The following is a 13,183-nucleotide window of genomic DNA, read 5'->3' as shown; positions in this document are numbered from 1 at the left end:
CGCGCGACATTTGTGCGCATACGACGGATACGACGTGCGCGCATTTTCTAATGAATTTAGATCAAAAGAAAAAAAAATCCCGTAATGCTCGAACCAGCGCTGCTGTTTCTTACGAGAAATAATTGTATTAATGTGTGCGCTCTGGAACCGCAATCGTTTTCTGGATCAGTTTTTTCGACGTACATCAATAGAAGTTCGATGCATCATTTCCACGACATATCGTTTTGAATTAATAATTATCGATACATGTTATTGGAAAATAATTAACGATAAGCGAGCTTTGTCGAGAATGTGGTTTTTGTTCCCAGTAATTATGTGTTGATTTTTAAAATGATTGTATAAATCGCAGCTTATGATTATAATTATGGACTCGTATTATACATAAATGAATGTTATTTTTTGTTTTTTATGATCATAAGCCCTTCTTCAATTGAGCTGAAACTTAGTTTTATTGATAATGACAGTTGCGTGGAGGTGCTTAGTAACTTCAACATAAGGTGACGCGTGATTTGTTTAATTTATTCATTTTGAAGAAAAAAGTTAGGACATATTTTTTAAAGAATGTAATCAATATAGTCAAGAACAGAAATATTCGCTCGGATGCAATTTATTCATAAATAAAATGATAGGTGGCTTAGTAAGGCAATATTAAGTAGGCACGTATATTCATTTGTGTAAGTGTAATATAATTAATAAAAAATATAAATAAGTTTAAGTGTGAAAGTGTATGTAAACTCTTTTGAAACAATCACCGCGATTACTCCAATCAATTGCAATCGAAGAGCGAGAACTCGTATTTTATGTCGGTATCTGGCACTCTTTGTGTAAGTATAAGCTGAAGTTTTTCGACTATGGATATTTTTTTATGGTATAGGTTGGCGGACGAGCATATGGACCACCTGATGGTAAGTGGTCACCATCACCCATAGACAATGACGCTGTAAGAAATATTAACTATCCTTACATCGTCAATGTGCCACCATCCTTGGGAACTAAGATGTTATGTCCCTTGTGCCTGTAGTTACACTGGCTCACTCACCCTTCAAACCGGAACACAACAATACTGAGTACTGTTATTTGGCGGTAAAATAACTGATGAGTGGGTGGTACCTACCCAGACGGGCTTGCACAAAGCCCTACCACCAAGTAAATTACCTAAATAAATAATAAAAAAATAATAAAGTTTGGCTACCGAATCCTAATACTTATTTACGTAAATTAGGAATGAATTGTAGAAATTTTATATAGCAAGCCCATATAAAGTATTGATTGATATGTTTTTGTGTATGTAAAATTTACAAAGATTAATAGCTATTATTATAACATAGATAAACCCGATCTCATTTAATTGTAGTACGTATATTTTTCGAAGCACCATATCCCGCTAGACTAAAACTATATTTTCTTATCCAATATCAGACCATAAATTCTACGAAATAACATTCTTAACATGTTCACTAAGACAATATTACATATCGTTTTGGTTTAATTTAGGATATAGCGATAGGGTTGCTATATTATTACAGATGGAAATATGATCAGATAGAGAATTTAATATCGAATGTTATAAATAAACAATTTGGGGATAATAGAGGTGGCGAAACGTATTGTGCTGATATACAAAGAGTGGTTCGTAGCGCGCATGATTAGCGGTAGATGGTCGCGAGGGCGGGCGGCTGATTGCTTGCCCAATTGGGTCTTATCCACCCGCACATGGGAAATATTTTTAATCAACACCTCCATTGAACTTACGAGCGGTCGTACGTGAGCTCGTGTACCAGGGCCGTATTTGAAGAAAAATAAATAACTCATAAATTAACCAAACTAAATTATTGTATAGATTCATCTGGGTACTGTTTAATGGTTTTTTCTTTATAATTGTTCATGCAATTTTTTGGAGTGCCTTACAAAGTTCGGTTCTATCTGCTATTATCAAAATACCCATAAACATTAAAAACTCATTATTATCACTTACACGAGACGTTGGCAGCGTAATTGCGATTAATGAATACTGTGGTCAAGGCATTTCGAGATGAATGAAAACAAAGAATCAGAGCCAGCCATTCGCGATCGATACAGGTATTTTTTTGATAGCTATTTGGTACCAAAAAGTTAATAGCAGCCTTGTAGCAACATATCCTACGGATTTTATTTACCCTGGCATAATATGTAGCAATAAAGTATTCTGTAATACATTACATAAATTATATTTCTACATTAGTACATAACATACGTATACATAGATACAAAATTAAATAATCATTTCTATAGATAACAAATGTGCCAAGTTTCAACATTTCAGTTCTCGTAAATTTTATTGAAATATGAATCATATTAATTGCATTACATACCAGATTCGTGCCTGTATAGGGTGGAGGTACACTAAGCGGGTGGCGGTGGGTCGCTGATTGGCCCTATGAATGTGAGTAGATTGCATTGCTGCCCTCTCCGCTATACGCTCGACAGCTCGCGTGCGCTTCCGCGTTCACTGCCGCCGTACCCACACTATGATCATCACTTTTCTATGACACTCATTACACGAACAATCTCATTGATTTCCATTTATCAGACAAACCATCTTGATTCAAGTTAGTTCACTTTATAAATAAAATATTACATGAATAATAAATTACCATAAGCTACGTATCGGAATATATTTATTTTACTGGTAATAAAATATAGTTCTCATATTCGTGTGTACCTATGAAATTTCATTTCACATGACCCATATAAATGTAAGTCACGTTTTCAATAACCTTCAGTTTTAGCTTCATAATTTTAACCCGTGCTGATATGAGACTTCATTTTGTTATGAAATTCGCCTCCGAAACATACCGCGCAACGATATAAGAGAGTTTTATAAGAAAAACGCTTTATGTCGCGCGAGTGCGAGGGTTATCGAATTTAGTTGTGTAATAATTAAATTGTGCTCATTTTTCGCGAGCCGCTTGATGAAAGGGGCGCCGCGTGGTCCCATCATGTCATAATCGGCAACCGACTGAGCTTCTCGAGCTCGCAACGACTCCGCTCGTATTATTAACGATGTGTATTGTAATCACGCGGCGGGCGATCGCCTCCGCCGAAGGTAGGGCGGTATTAAATTCCGACAGCTACGTGATAAATCGAAATTGGAAAAGTTTAATAATGTTCGGTTGCTCCGAAAGCAATAAAACCGTTTATAAACGGGCACAAGCGAACTAGACGGGCAACAGGGACGCCCGCCTTCGAGCCTTTTAGGGACTCTTAGGTGAGTCCGCTATACCTCACGAGCTTCAAATTGAATTCACTCTTTTTTGATGAACTAATAATACTTATAATCCACAATCCGCGAATTTATTAACACATAAATCTTAATTTGTAAATAAATATAACGATTGTGATTCTAGGAATTCCTTAACAATGGCAGCCCGTAAATATTCCACAATGGGACAAACCTCTTTTCCTATTAGTGAGAAAGAAGGTCTGTGAATACAACTACATATATATGGCAGAGTGTTATTCCATACGTGCCGGTTTCTCCAAAATGTTTTTCTTCGGCTAGGAAGAGGAGGTAAACTAAGATAAACTCAAAATAATCAAATGAAAACTCAGGGGCACATTACATTCACATACAAAGCATTTGAAACTCATAGCTTAGAAAGGATTGAAACCTTCAATTAGGATCCACATATTCTATCCCTTGAAGCTTCTCCTTCACAATATTAGAAGCTCTTATTTGACAATATTAGAAGTTGTCGTTTTAACAAATTGTGGACGAATATCACAATAAATTCCAAAGGATTATTTTACTGTAAATTGTATTTTAGATAATATATGATATTGCTTGTATTACTCCTGATTTACCTTGTATATCTGTTTTTTTCTTGAATCTGCTGCAATAAATCTTGTGAACCAGTAACCATGACTTTTATACTTTTCTCTTTTGTCATTGTTTATTATGTTGTGATTAGATCTAGTACGTTATTAAATAACAATTTGGATAATTCCTCTATCCTTTTAATACATATTTTCATTAAACATACACAATTCATACGAATATTTTAATATAACTCAATTATGAAAAGTCACGAAATCTGATTTATGCAAAAGTGGGCTTTTATTCAAATTGTGTGAGCATAAAGTAAAATTACAAATGCCAGTCAACTAATCATAGTTACGCAGTTAACTTTCATTATGAGGCTTTATAGCTTTATTCAACACGTTGCAATAGCGCGATACGTGAGCATATAATTATAAAAACTTATTACTAAAATAAATTTCTATATTATATATCCTGTAGAATCTTCTAAAAACTTTAAACTGTGTAAAGGAACTTAATGAAATATTTATATTAGATAATTATTAAACCCACCAAAAACATTAAATGTGAAAATAATGCCAAGCCTCTCGATGTAGTCTTTCCATCGTAAAAAGTTTTAAGATCTGATAGAAGCCAAGTTCTCTTCAAATTATTTTGTAATTATAAATCAACATTTAGTAATTTTATCAATAGTTTTCTTTATATTGTAACTGTAGTGACTTGGCAATGAAAATTAATTTTGTGCTATTAATGTTTACGATTGCGGTGTGTGTAACTTTCAACTCCTCCAAATATGCAGTTTTATTTGTTTCTTTTTGTGCTCATTGTCAAGTCATTATAATTGTTTTTCATAATTTTTCCTTTATATGTGGCTAATGACCTATCTTGATGTAAAATTTGAAGTTTCTAAATCTGCTAGAAGTACTTCAGATTTTTGATGATCGGTCAGTGAGTCAGTGAGTGACAAAATGATGTAACTTTGATTGACCGTAAATTCTAAACTCCTAATTCAATTGGCACGTAATTTCGAACTTAAGCTTGCTCTAATGCCTACTATTAGTCACCGAAAACCCAAACTCCTAGCTTTGTCTACGTCGAAGATATAAGGGGGGCGAAACAGCCGCGAATCGCTTCGAGAAAAGATGGTACGGCCGTGCCCGTTTTGCTCGAGACTTGACTGGGGCACTGCCGTGCCCCCAGATACACATAAACTTTTTTATTCACTAATTACTGTCTTATCCCACTGCTCGCCCTCATATATTTTGTTTCATGGTGTACTTTCTTCGAATTTATCTAAGAAAAATCTTTGTACTATTTGTTGATATAAAGCCTTTTATTTATACTTATAAAAATAATCCTAGCTATTGATGACGTCCTCTTTAATGATTTCGACCACAGTGGCTATTTACGTCGATTTTTTAAGGTTTTATATTAAAGCTATGTTTTCTTAATACAATCAAAACACAACACGTATTTCAAAAAACATTTTGACCGTTTACTCTTAAGCACACCATATAGTCCAGTTACATCGTTAACGTGTAAACAAAGATATAAATAATTAAGTTATACTTAATTATGTATAATTAATTTGACTATTTTACCGTATATGACACGATTGTAAATTCTAACAATAATTAAGCAATGACTTTATTTTTATTTAAGAAATTCGTATTTATCAACGGTATTTTAATATCCAAATCGGACCATTAAATAAAATGAATCGTACATAATATAAATTATGAGAATATTAACTAAAAAATGTTTTATGCCTGGTTTAGAGTGACAACAATTCGAGTTTCATGACGGCATTAGCACTTGTCGCCTTCGCAATTATCCTCAACAGTCTACACGATGGTAATTATTCCATTAGCTGTGCAAATAATGATAAACCGTTGCTTCAACACTGACTTCAATTAATCTATATTCTGTTTGCATTTTCGAAATTCTAATTATCAAATCCAATCACGATTTATTTTTAGATTCTACTCAATAAAATATAATTAAAACAAAAAAAACAACAATAACAGAAAAAATATGTATTCACTGTGTTCCGCATTTATTGTGGCTTACAGTTCTCTGTTTCATGTATCTGACCTTAACATTGGTTAACCTTTATGATTGTGCCCTAAGAATTTAGAATCTTTCATCTTACCAAATAAATATACTAATTAAAACAGAATTAAATTCGCGTTCACTTTGCGACACAAAAAATTTCCTTTTTCTACTTACGTCACAATTCTTTTAATTCCTTGCATTCCTTATGCAAAAAATAATATTTATTATATTCCATGCAATTTATATATATATTTCGATCATTTTAAAGCTTTCCATGAAACAGAGATTTCTAATTGGGTTATACATTTTATTCTATTTAAGTTTTTACCGATCGACTTTGATGGCGTCTATATATACAGTCCGAAATATAGAAAGAAACAAATAAAGACCAATACCGCTTTTCCAATGAATACATACAGTTCAAAGTTTCAATCTAGTAAAACATAAAAAATAATTAAAATATCGTTACAAGTATTTATATTAAACGTTGTGTCAAATATAACCTTAACCTAAAATATAGCCTTGAATAAAATAAATATTTTTAATACAATTTATCAATGAACCAAGCGAATTAATGTTTCGATTGTTAAACAATTATTGTAGAGCAAAATTTGGATATTGGGACATTAAAAAATTTATATAATTTGTCATCTGGTCATAAGATTGAAGAAGCTGCTCCAAAAAGGCTGAATGTGCGATAATTTTTTTAAAGTAAGTGTGTATTAAATTGTCTGACATATACACTTTACGAAATAAAACGACTTGATGGGCGCGCCAATTTTTTTTTAATACTTTGATGATTTTTACGTTTCTCTGTACGATAATAGTTGCCGAAATAAAGAGAAATATTTTTTAACGTAAAGTACTGCCTAAAGAGAAGATTCATGAGCTAATGTGCAATACTATTGCTGTTAGTACTTTATTTCGTGCTGCATCGGTTACTATTTTGCCAAAAGAGTTAGCATTGTGCATTGTAACGAAAACACCATGAGCCATAATCTAGAATTCGCTCCAAAACGGGAAATGAAACAAGGGTTAAATAAATTATTTTGTTCATTTACTTTTTGCGAGATGATACTATTTATTATAAAAGGTTCTTTTTTTCATATTTTATTAATTAATTGATGTTGTTGTATAAAGGTTGCGGTACGGTAGAATCTAACGCGATTTTGATAGCTATGTCGGTTTTGATAATAAATGTATACCTTAAATCCGATCACTAGGTAGGATATTCTTATAGAAAAAAATAATATGATTCCTGCTGACTACCAAATACCTTGCATTGAGTGAAGTTCGAAATGTTTTGCGCCTTGTTACTCGCCAGTTATGCCACAGATACTCCTGCGTTAGTATTTGTTACTGCAACGTATTGTGTTGTATAGATCGTTAGGTCTACACAATTGGATCTCAAATCAAATACCGACCTCGTTTCTAAATCACTAACGTTATGTCTGCTACTAAGCAGAACGAAAAACGAGGTTTGATTTATCTACATTACAGCTTAAAAAAATTGTATTGATACTTACGTTTCTATTAAAATTCAATGATAGCAATTAATGTGCTACATTCTGGATGTAGGATTTATGTTGTGTGATTTGTTTTGGTAAACTGTTTTTCCTAAATAAGTTGATAAGCCTTCATGGATATTTTATGTTTAATTGTCTATATACTCGTAGTTTATGCACAGCATGTTTTGCACAAGTATTTATTAATGTTGGCTGTGGGAAGTTCCCACATGCAATGAGCTTACTTCTTTATAATTTTCTACAAGAAAAATTATAATTCAATCAATATTCTTTGTGTATTGGATATTTATGGTCATGGAACTTATTCTATAACTTTATATAATTGAATATTTTCTAAGATACGCATGCAAAATGCGAAGTAATTTCTATTGTATGCACAGTAACCACTTGAGGCTCGCGGAGGTTTTTTGGCATGCAAATACTACGGTTTTATTAAATCTATACATACAAATTGAAGTGTCTGTTTGTAATATTAAAATAACCTCTTAAAAGAGGTTAAAACAAATGCCCGTGCATACATGGTACTTATACCGAAATAACATTTTTTACAAATTTTGTCAGTCTCTCTGACTGTTTGTTCCGGCTAATCTCTGGATTGGCTGGACTAATTTTGACTGCACTTTCACTGGCAGATAGCTGATGTACTAAGGCATATCTCAGGCTACTTTTATTTTAGAATTAGTCTTAAATTCAAACGCGAACGAAATCGTAGGCCCAGCTAGTGTGGATTTTATGTATTGTCACTTTTGTCATTTTAATTTCTTATCGTTTCTAGTGGATTGTTTTTTTGCTACATATGTTTTGTAGATTTAATGAGAATCACAGGTTACGGCATACAGGACCAACTGAAGATGACACGACAGCTGCCTTCGACTAGTAAATAAAAAGGTAGGTACTTCATATTTATATGAAGTACATTTATAGATAGGTGCAGATAATAATATAATTTATTGTACTATTCAGAATACTTTTATGAGACAAATCAGTATTTTATAATCATAGTATTACATTTCAAACAAATCATTACTTAATTTTTAACACATTTATTCATCTAAGACAAGAATAGATTAGTTGTTTCGGTCATAATAAGCAATACGGCGAACAATACTATTTACATATTCAAATTACGTCTATACAAAACTCCTGTTTTTAATTATAAACTTAATTTGGTTATGATAAATCTATGGAAATTTTTACCTCGAGCTTCAACCCTCTGCAGCGGTAAGGGTAGAGTAATTACTTCTTTTCTTTGTAATAAAAACGGATTAAACTTTACTTAGGGCGGCCTATTCATTTTGTTTACTATTCAAAACGGCTTGCGTCAGGAAAAAACTAATTTGCGTTTGCTTTTTACATAGGCATAAGATAAAAGACTTTAAGATTTTAATTAATTACATGCTCATTTTGTTAATTATACCTGTTTTAATTAAAATCTTTCGGTACACGCAGATATGCTGTATTAAAGCAAAATGATTATTAATTAAATATTAACCATTAAATACAAATGCATTGTCTCCTACGTGTAAAATTAAAAAAAAATGTAGTGTTTAAAAATGATATTGCACTATTTTTCTTTCTAAAGTTAAAAACAAAAACTACGGAAGGGACATTGATATCAATTACAGGAAGCTAGCTGTAACGCGAATTGTTCCATAAAGCCGCTAATCCCGGCCGGGAGCCACAATTTGTCCAAACGGTTATGTTATTGCAGGACAAGCTCTACGGTCGCCGTGATTTCTATTACAGAAACTTATATTAAATCAGGAACAAAATGTAGTTTGTACGTGTACAAGGATTATCTTCAATTATAATGTTTTAATGTGTTTTATATTTATATAAGTTCTTTACTATTTTAAACTAAAAATAAACGAGAAATCAAAGATTAAATTAAAATTGTACTTAGATTTTAATTATTTATAAATATTGGATTATTTGTTGCAGAAACATATGACACGTTAAATATGTGAAGAAATTGATATTCAAGGAGAATCAGAAACATTGGGAGTTCATCAATGATATTTTAATAAAAAATACTATAACAACATTGGAATTTATGGTGTATTTTTTTGGTCCGTTAATCAGAAAGTTATTTGTTTCAATAGAACAAATTATGAGTATTATATAATAATATATTATTATTATGTTTTAATGTATTTTCAATTCTATTGACATGGTGAGATACCTTCGAGAAATCGACATTTGCTCAATATTTAATGTACTCCATCGCTTATATCACGATTTTATTTTCAAACGGCGTATACGGGTTAAGGTAATAAAATTTAATTGCTATCTATAAATCCCAAAAACAATTAACGCGTGCGAATTTCAAACATAAAGCATGTTTTAATTAAGTAAGTAAATGTTATTATCCTTTCCTGGCTTCGACGTCAACGGGCTCAATTTGTCGGAACTATTATTGCCTGGTCAAATAACCCACTGCCAGTTTTGTATATCGCATATAAGGCGATAACCAACAACTAAGGCCATTCTGGCTCGAAATGGACACTTGATTAAGTCAACTTGTGTCACTTTATTTCGCGATTAACTCTGACATGTGGAAGCAATCTCTTCCATCGCTAATTCGAAATAAATCTTTTTGATTGTACTGTTATTCGAGGTTTTCTTAAATAATAAATAAAGAAACACTAAATTAAAAATAATTGCGATCAGTTCTACCACGGATAATACCTTTAAGTTTCCAATAAAAAATAATTGAAAAGCTTAATAGAAATAAATTAGAAATCACTGAATTTATTTTTATGTTTTCGTCTAATCCGCATATAACATTAACCACATGGATATTCGAAACTCGATCGAAGATTGTAAGAGGGATTGAAGGACAAAGACGTCGTGGAATGGGTTACGGGGGGTTACATCCCACGCACCACGTCCACGCCGTAATGAGTTGAAAGCGGATACTTGTAGCGCACTCAGAGCGCGCGTGTCCGGTTACCCGCCTAATGTTGCCCGGATAAACAATGACGTCCAGCCTTTTAGCGACATTTGTGAACCCACTCAACACTAGACATAAGCCTAAAAAGATGTCGCATTTTTACTTAGAGACCCTTCGACCGCTATCACGGAGGACGAGATGAGCATACTGTTTCGTAACATCTCATTTAAATAAATAATTTATATTGTAATTAAATAAAGGGAAAAAAGAAATTTGATTAAGAAGTATTAAATATTTAATTACTTTTTCAACTCTTATTCCTTATAGAATAAATAATATACATATATTGTTGTTTTATATCTTTACTCTATACTTTACATATCTTACTAATGCAACTCTGACTACCTCGTATGAAAGGTGCTTTGTTAGTTAGTAGTTTCTTCCCGTACAAACACAAATTGAAATTTTAAAAAAGTATATTTTTTATCTATATAGTTTTTCAGTCGGAGAGTACACATATACCTACTTTATTGTAATATTAAAACATTGAAGATTGGTTGATATGGACATAATTAATATTTAAATAAATGCAGATTTAATAATCTAATTAATTAGATATATGCTAATTAGAGAGACAACATTAAACAATTTAATAAAAAAAACATCAAAATTATTAACATAATTAGGTATGCTATGCTTCAGATAACTAATCTGTTTGTTTATTAGTTTTGTACGACAACTTAAATTATTTTATTTATTTGCGTTTGCGTATTCGTAAAATTGCTAATAAAAATACTAAACGAACTTAGCAGAAAAGCCAATAAAAAGTTCGTAATTAAATGATGTATCGAATACAGTTTTATAATAAAGAGACTAAATCGAACCAGAGCACTTAGCTACATATTGTCCTATACAACGTCAGTTTAGGCACTATAGTACTTCAAATTGACAGATTACTGTAGTGTGTAAGCTCACAGGCATTACGTAAGTGCCGATGTGAAAGCCGCCCAGTCAAATGTAGAGTGACAGACCATCAACGCTAGTCCATTAAGGCCACTCATGCATTTATACGGTATGATAACGAAGATCTGACGACTGCAAAGTTAATATGTAGTCGGGCTGAAGAAAGCGTCTATTTAATATGCTATTTATATTTACATAATCGTTGAATATTATTAACATTTAGATAATTTATTTTAAATAATAGCCTGTGAACTATTTGCTATAAATTATGTTTTTAGATATTTTAATATATTTAATTGCGATAGAAAATGAAATACAATTAATAATATTTAAATTTTCGTTGGAAATGAAATGAAAAAATGCTACCTTCCTTTTGCGACGTTCTTGCAAATATTATAAGTAAATTGTCATTTGTTGAAAAATTAGTCAAACGTCAGAAAAACATTGAACAAATGTCGTGTCGTATTCACAGAGAGTGGACGATAAGTTAACCAAAAGCGCAGTAAGCGCGACAGGGTGCGGGCGCGGGGAGCGGGGCGGCGCGGGAGGTTTGATACGCCATTAGTTCATTATTAGTCTCACTATCGTGTGCCTGTCATAAGCCGATTACGTATTCCTATGTTACGTTGAGATAACGTTGTAATGACGGCTAATTACTTACTCAGATAACTTTAACATTACATGTTATTATTTTTTAATATTTAATGTAAATAAATACATATTGTCAATATATGCCTAAACAAACACACCATTACATCTCAACTTATTATATGATTATATTATTATAAGTATAGATTATTATATGACATATTTTATCCGTAAGCTCAGTCTACAGACTGACCAAAAAAATTTTTTTTGTTACAACAAAAAAAATTAAAATAAAATGTCACCAGGTATTAAATAACCCAAAAACCTTTTTACATTTTTAGATTATATCATTTTTTTTTTTTAATAAATGAAAATAACAAAATACAAAAATATTTTTTTCCTAAATTTTATGACATGCACATATAAATATTTCATAAAAAATACATTTGTCTAATTATATTTATAGAATCGAAACAAATATCACTACTTAACTAAAGTTTAGTTCAAAAATTAAAACGAAGTAACATTGTTGATTTAATGTTATTTGTATTGAGTATTAAGTAAATTCGCAACGAAGGGGGACAGGAGGGGGTGCGAACCGTCCATTATCCCGAGGTGAGGGCATCGCAACAGCAAAGATGTTAGTCCGGCTCTCTGCTCCGGCGACTTTATGACGTTATCTCTAACAGGTTCGTCCCCAAGATGGGGTTGGCGGATTTGCTCGACTGAGAGCACAGGAACCTCTGTTGTGCCTGATAATTGCCTCTAATGGAAAAGTCTAGTCACTTCGTGCGAAGTGCATTCCAAGTTTACGCTGTCAGATATAAGTTATTAAATCTCATGCAGACAACAAACTTATAAGTGAACGTGGTAGAACAAAAGGATTCCATACTTGGTTTATAGAACTAAAAGTATTAAGAGTATAGCGACAGAAGCAAGATATACTTAACTTTATCAATCTGCCTTATTTTTTTTACATTCATTATCTGAATTTTTTTTAAATAATAAACGAATTAATGACATTTTTTTTCTCTATTAATGTATGTAGAAATATTTATAAACGAGATGGGATATCTGCTATTTATTTATTATTAATGTTTTATATTTCTAAATATAAACAGCTACTTGACAGAATGAAAGAGCAGGCTAAATCTAATACACTTACGAGCATCTAACGGCGCATACATATTTAACACGCATATTTACCGATTGGCGTGGATCAGGAGGAGGGCGAGAGGTACGGGGGGGTCGGTCATTCAATGAGATTGCTTCTTGCCGCCACTCTGAAGTAATGGATCTCGCCCAAATAGACTACATCGAGGAAACGCTTTTGCGCTAGTTCATACTGATACTGGCTTA

The sequence above is a fragment of the Vanessa cardui genome, chromosome 4 (genome assembly GCF_905220365.1).
Source record: "Vanessa cardui chromosome 4, ilVanCard2.1, whole genome shotgun sequence".
NCBI lineage: Eukaryota > Metazoa > Arthropoda > Insecta > Lepidoptera > Nymphalidae > Vanessa > Vanessa cardui.
This window is presented reverse-complemented; position numbering follows the sequence as displayed.